This window comes from Lipotes vexillifer, unplaced genomic scaffold (genome assembly GCF_000442215.2).
Source record: "Lipotes vexillifer unplaced genomic scaffold, Lipotes_vexillifer_v1.1 scaffold461, whole genome shotgun sequence".
Taxonomy (NCBI): Eukaryota; Metazoa; Chordata; class Mammalia; order Artiodactyla; family Lipotidae; genus Lipotes; species Lipotes vexillifer.
In genome coordinates, this window is record NW_006799479.1 from 728,460 (window position 1) to 735,881 (window position 7,422).

A 7,422-nucleotide genomic window follows, 5' to 3' on the forward strand; every position below is an offset into this window, starting at 1 on the left:
CATTCACAACAAGAGCAGAATTGTCAGGAGTAGCTCAGCTCCCATCTGGGCTCTGGTCCTTCTTTTAATTCACACCTGACCTCTATCTAGTTAGCAGCATTTAAAGATGAGGTTAAATTGTAGCAAAGGATGCAGAGAGTTGTCATACCCCCACTGAAGATACTTTCTGATTAGTAATCTAAAATAGATTAGTACTGGCAGAGGAGACACCGCCGCAGTTGCCGCCACCTCCGGGATTTCTGGCTCTTTTCTTTTCGCCTTAAATTCGTGTGTCTTTTACGAATAATCAAAAGCAGCAAAAGCCAACGCTATCAGGCCAGCATTTTAAAACCAGAAAAAGAGATGAAAAAGAGAGGTTTGACCCTACTCAGTTTCAAGACTGCATTATTCAAGGCTTAACTGAAACTGGTACTGATTTGGAAGCAGTAGCAAAGTTTCCTGATGTTTCTGGAGCAAAACTTGATTACCGCCGATATGCAGAAACACTCTGACATTCTGGTGGCTGGTGGAATGCTGACCCCAGGTGTTACACTGGCAGATGACATGATGCATACAGATGTCTGTGTGTTCGCAGCACAAGAAGACCTAGAGACCATGCAAGCATTTGCTCAGGTTTTTAACAAGTTCATCAGGCGGTACAAATACTTGGAGAAGGGTTTTGAAGATGAAGTTAAAAAGCTGCTGCTGTTCTTAAAGGGTTTTTCAGTGTCGGAGAGGAACAAGCTGGCTATGTTGACTGGTGTTCTTCTGGCTAATGGAACACTTAATGCATCCATTCTTAATAGCCTTTATAATAAGAATTTGGTTAAAGAAGGGGTTTCAGCAGCTTTTGCTGTAAAGCTCTTTAAATCATGGATAAATGAAAAAGATATCAATGCAGTAGCTGCAAGTCTTCGGAAAGTGAGCATGGATAACAGACTGATGGAACTTTTTCCTGCCAATAAAAAAAGCGTTGAACACTTCACAAAGTATTTTACTGAGGCAGGACTGAAAGAGCTTTCACAGTATGTTCGGAATCAGCAAACCATAGGAGCTCGTAAGGAACTCCAGAAAGAACTTCAAGAACAGGTGTCCCGTGGTGATTCATTTAAGGATATAATTTTGTATGTCAAGGAGGAGATGAAAAAAGACATCCCAGAACCAGTTGTCATCAGAATAGTATGGTCCAGTGCAATGAGCACCGTGGAATGGAACAAAAAAGAGGAGCTTGTAGCAGAGCACGCCATCAAGCACTTGAAGCAATACAGCCCTCTACTTGCTGCCTTTACAATTCAAGGTCAGTCTGAGCTGACTCTGTTACTGAAGATTCAGGAGTATTGCTATGACAACATTCATTTCATGAAAGCCTTCCAGAAAATAGTGGTGCTTTTTTATAAAGGTGAAGTTCTGAGTGAAGAACCCATTCTGAAGTGGTATAAAGATACACATGTTGCCAAAGGGAAAAGTGTCTTCCTTGAGCAAATGAAAAATTTTGTAGAGTGGCTCAAAAATGCTGAAGAAGAATCTGAGTCTGAAGCTGAGGAAGGTGACTGAATTTGAAACTACACCCTCAGTAAAGCAAACAGGAATTGTAGATAAAATGTCATGTCTCATGTGTCCTGGTTCTTACATCTTCCTACCTCCCTATATCAAGCATGATATAAGGGCTTTCATGGCAAATTTTATTTTAACTGTTTCTATGGTTACTGGAAATGTTGGATTTAGTTTCTAAAACCATGTTTTAAGTAGCTACAGGAGCTATAGATTTGAATCTAATGTTGCGTTAGTCTTCCCAGTTATCTTCTACCTCCTGTATTTTTTACTGTAATAATGTAATTTAAGGCCTTCCACAATGAACAGTTCACTTTTTCCCTGGGTTTTCGATATAAACAGTTTTCAAGATATGAGTTGGTTAAAAATAATTTTTTATAAAAATTCTGTTTGCAAATTAAACTGTAAAAGTATCCAGAGTCTCAGAAGGCAGTGATTTGTGTGATAATTTGGTATGCCCAAAGCCCTGCTCATCAATGAAAATCTCATATACAATAATTAGATTCATTAATACGAATCTTGAGTATTTGGACCACTGCTTGCATGTCGATATTTTCTTGCATTTTTAACCCCAGATGTACTTGAGCTCAATTGTTTGCTCTCTGATTTTCATTCCTTAAAATGAAGCCATGGAGAACAAACTTGAAAGTGAGGCATCTGGGAAATTGTATGTGGTGGTGGTGGAAAAAAAAAAGTTGAGATTTTACCCAATGAGAAACCTCTGCATTCAGTTTGCTTCTTTCTAGACAAAACAAATGAATATTCTTTTCATACCGCCATTTTCAAATATACCTTGGAAAAGCCTTGTCATTTAAAGTATTTTACAGTTGTCATACACTTAGATTGGTAAGAAAGGACTCATAAAACAGTATAAGTAAAGCAAATGACTGTCCTAAACCCGGAAAATTGTTGAAAGAAAAGTGGTTAGCATGTTCTAACTGGGATTCTAAATATAACTCATATTTCCTGTTGGCTTAGAGTATTTGTTGCAAAGAATGAAGTGCAGTGATAATGATTATCCTACTTGGTCATACTGGGCCAGCTTCATTCTCTTCACAGATTCGTATGACTCAAGCATCTGCCTGTTAATTTACCCCAGTTGCCAATATTTTAAATTGCCATGAGCCAAATATCTCTTCTGTACAGTTGATCCATTTATTTTAATGGCTGCCTTTTAATTTCCATCTTAATTTTCTTGCTGCTACCCATCTTTATATGTAGTCATTAGAAAACAAAATGTGGCCACACTTTTTGGTGGAAAGATTTCATGTTAAAAGTGAACATTCTGAAAGCTTTTTTGATTGGTGAAAGAAATGAGATTGGAATAATGCTGCCAGAGGCTGAGTGGGAATTGCCCCTTTCAGAGGTGCCATTCTTAGAGGTAAAAATTAGGTGTTTAAAAGTTTATCTTGAGGGAATAACATGTAATATAGTTTGAAACAAAGGTATAATAACGTTATGAAGAAGAGCATTATAACTGATACTGTTGTGAAGGGGGTGAAATTGTTAAATGAATGACTTTGATAAAGCTTTCATGAGCAGACAAAATGTATTCACTAGGTTTCTACATAGTGATCTGCTTTTACTTTGTAATTTGTAGTCCTTAAAAGACTTTTTTTAAAAAAATAAATTCCATCCTTACACTTAAAAAAATAAAATAAAATAGATTAGTACTAATATATTTGAGTGGATATTAAACATGAGCTGGCACCTCACCCACACTGCTTCTTCATTGGCTTTCCCTGGTCACCCTGTCTCCATCTTTGAGGTACAGAGACTGAGGACAAAGGTCTCTGCAGGAAATGTGTTTACTTTGTGACCAACATACAAGACATTTTTGCTCAAGACTTGAGAATTGAACCTGATGTGCATGTCTCAGGTTGGTAAGAAAATGGAGAGAAAACTTTAGATTTTATAACACATTTGTATTTGCAATATCATCCTGAAAATGCAGTAACTATAACAAAGATTTTACAAATCCCCATTCAAAGGATCCCAATTTGACCAAGATCAGAACACTCACCTCAATTTTCAGGCACTTGGACCAGGAACTCATAATCTTGATTAAGCCAAGCATGTGGATCGACTTGAGAAATTATTTACAATTCAAGTTAAATGCAGCTGATCATTTTTCTTTCTTGGTTCATGCAAGGCCCATTTCAGAAAAGCATGCTTATCTGTTTCTATATAATTAAAAAATATCTTGTTCAAGAAATGAAGTATATAAAAGAATAATCAGACACACTTGCTCAACTAATTGCATGTGGAACTGTGCCGGTCTCCAGTCTCCATGATTAGATCGTGTCCCTCCACTTTCTTTAAATATTACAAAAACGAGTGTAAATTAGTATGCAGCTATTTTCAGATTAATGGCAACATGTAAAGCTCAAAGGTTCATGTTCTGTTTTGCAGGGAGTGTTGGTTTTGTATGATAGCATTTACTTGTTTCCCCCAGCAGTGAGGGGTCATCAGGCTCTTTCTCAGGCATTACAGGAAAACTCTACTGTTCCATTACACTCACTACGTCTTAAGCTCCGATGAAACCCATGACTGTGTTCTCTGGTACTTAGGTTATGTTTTGATTACTATGGACATTAAAAAAAAAAATTTGGTTCTTAGGATTCCCAAGCACAAACAATCATGCATCCTATCAAAACAAGACAAACCACAGCATGTAAAAGTATAAATTTTTAGAACACTTATACACAGATAATTAAACAAAAGGGTATGGAGTGTGACTGTTTCTAAATGATATCATGCTGCTTATTTGAGTTGCAAGTACTCAGCACTAATAAAGCCATGCGTGATCCCATCAACTTTGGTAAGTCCCAGCGATGCAAACTGAAGCTCGATAATCCCAGTTTACAGCAGTGTGAGAACCTGAGTTTGTGTGTGGTCTGATGCAAAAGTTAACTTGTGTTAATTTTCTAGACATATGGAGCTCCCCTTTACTTTTGGAAGCTGAGAGAAAGTAAGTTTGTTGAGCATCTACTTTAGCCTAAACATGGTGCTAGATATATTCACATATGATGTCATGTTTAATTCTAACAATCACCCTAACAGTAAAAATTCGTATCCCTATTTTACCAGTGAGAACTAAATCACTCAGCAAATAACTGACTTCTCAAGAACATGCTGCTGAGGCTAAGATTTAAACCCAGGTCTCAGCCCCTTGAGTTTATTCCTGTTCTAATTTATCATGCTACTTTAGGTCACCAAAAACCTTCTTACATAGTTATACCTGGAATGATATAAACCTGCCCAAGGACATGCAGGAGCAAATCAACAAGGGAAAGTAAAGTGTAGCAGTACGTGAAACATGAGAGCTGTGACCAGGCACACATGATTCCTGGAGCAAAACTCGTCAGGACCCCAGCCAAACGATCTGGGGGTCAGATTTGGGCCACAGTCACATTGCAAACAGGAATGTCAAACAGGAAAACTACAGCAGAAGTCCAGGTATGCAGACTGTGCAAGCAGGGTGGGCTGTTGGGGAGAGCTCATGAACACTCAGGGCCTTCCAGAAATATCAGCTTTATAGCAACAGGCTAGTTTCAGAACCCACAGACTGACTGTGGATCTAGCCTGCTATTGTGTGATGTTTTGTGTGGATTATCTTAATTAAATCTCACCACAGCCATGAAGAAAAATTATTTGCCACAGTTTAGCCTGGCCAGTTGAGTAGTGGTAAAGAACACGGACTCTGGAACCAAACTGCCTGGGTCTGATTTCTGGCTCTTAACTGGCCTGTACTCTCTAGCTGGGGAAACTTACTTTTTCTGTTACCTAGTTTCTTCATTTGTAAACTAGGAGTGATAACGGTGCTCACCTTTTTGGGTTAAGAGTCTAAAAAGCCTCAAATAGTGCCGGGCTCGTGTAATTGCTAGACAAGTGTTTGGTAAATAAAGGAGGGGACTGAGTAACTTGCATAAATTCATAAAAGTAATTTGTGGTGGAGCAGCGACTCAAGTCCAGATGGCATGAGCCCAGAGCCCAGGTCATAGTCCATGGTATCAGAGTATGGGTTCTGATGGGTACACTCAGACAGCAGTGTCTGCTTATGCGAATGTGGGACCTCAGCAACTTCACCCGTGAGGGGTCTAGGGAAAGCAGATGCCAGCACGATCCTAAGATTACTCCTCATTTCTCTCTCATCCCATATTGGCTACCATCTCTATGGAAATCATGACATATCTGAAAGTCATTTCAAAATCTCCTTTACCTAAGACCCTTTCTGGTGTTGGATGTACACTTGAGATATTTAACTTTGCCTTACTGAATCCATCTCATCTAAATTCAACAATATTTAGTACTCTCTACCTTCTGAGTCCACAATGGTGGACTCTGGAGAGAGGCTTCATGGCAAAATATAAAGAATCTTACTGAGTCTGTGTACACCATTACTTCCTTCTCCACGATAAGAAATGTGCCAGACATTTACATCATGCAATGAGATTTTCAAAGGGCCGTTAGGTGTTTTTTTTCATGCACTTCTATGAATCATGTATTTTAAAAGATAAATATAGCTTTTTCTGTGAGGAAGGAATGGCTGTTTTGTGAATATTCTCTTGTTAATTTCACATGAAGCAAACAATAGCAATACATAGCTACATCTGTACAGTCTCAGCACTACATGAGAATGTAAACTTTTGGTAAAAAAAACATTTGTACCTATGCCAAATCAAGTCAGATTAGGTTGTATAAGATCTATTGTCCTGTGACTCCAAGTCTTTGGACAACATCCCAATTTACTCTACTGGAGTCCTTTTCTCTGGGTTTCATATGCATAGACACACACCTGGTAGGCAGAGACACAGTCTGAATTTGAGAGCAAGCATTTTGTAGTAAAGACCACATCCCACAGTTCTAAGTGATAGCAAAATCTCTCATGTGTCGCTTTCCACAAAACTGCAAAGCTATAAGGACAACATTAAGTGAAGGGTCTGCAGTAGGGTGTTGGGGTACATTTTCTTGGACCAGATTTTGTGTCTCACTGTTGTTTCTCTGAGTTAGAAGGGGCCATGTTTAGTTTGTTTACCAGCTCAGAAAATATAAGAATTACAGAAAGGACCCTCAAGATGGTGGAGGAGTAAGACGTGCAGATCACCTTCCTCCCCACAAATACATCAGAAATACATCTATATGTGGAACAACTCCTAGAGAACACCTACTGAATGCTGGCAAAAGACCTCAGACCTCCCAAAAGGCAAGAAACTCCCCACGTACCTGGGTAGGGAAAAAGAAAAAAGAAAAAACAGGGACAAAAGAATAGGGACGGGACCTGCACCAGTGGGAGGGAGCTGTGAAGGAGGAAAAGTTTCCACACATTAGGAAGCCACTTCGCAGGAGGAGACGATGGGTGGCGGCAGGGAAGCTTCAGAGCCGCGGAGGACAGCACAGCAACGGGGGTGCGGAGGGCAAAGCGGGGAGATTCCCGCACAGAGGATCGGTGCCGACCGGCACTCACCAGCCCGAGAGGCTCGTGTGTTCACCCACCGGGGCGGGCGGGGCTGCGAGCTGAGGCTTGGGTTTCGGTGGGAGCACAGGGAGAGGACTGGGGTTGGCGGCGTGAACACAGCCTGAAGGGGTTAGTGCACCACGGCTAGCCGGGAGGGGGTCTGGGAAAAGGTCTGGAGCTGCCGAAGAGGCAAGAGACCATTGTTTTGTGGTGCGCGAAGAGAGGGGATTCAGAGCACCACCTAAATGAGCTCTAGAGATGGGCGTGAGCCGCGGCTAACAGCGCGGACCCCAGAGACGGGCATGACACGCTAAGGCTGCTGCTGCCGCCACCAAAAAGCCTGTGTGCGAGCACAGGTCACTATCCACACCCCCGTCCCGGGAGCCTGTGCAGCCCGCCACTGCCAGGGTCCCGGGATCCAGGGACAACTTCCC

At 40.8% G+C, this 7,422-nt stretch overlaps 1 protein-coding gene and 1 pseudogene across 1 annotated transcript in view; both read left to right on the forward strand.

The window, feature by feature from the left end:
• Positions 1-7,422, forward strand: part of PTGER3 (prostaglandin E receptor 3) — a 218,049-nt gene that overhangs the window by 99,540 nt on the left and 111,087 nt on the right. The window lies entirely within an intron of this gene.
• On the forward strand, positions 264-1,533 carry LOC103078077 (basic leucine zipper and W2 domain-containing protein 1 pseudogene; annotated as a pseudogene).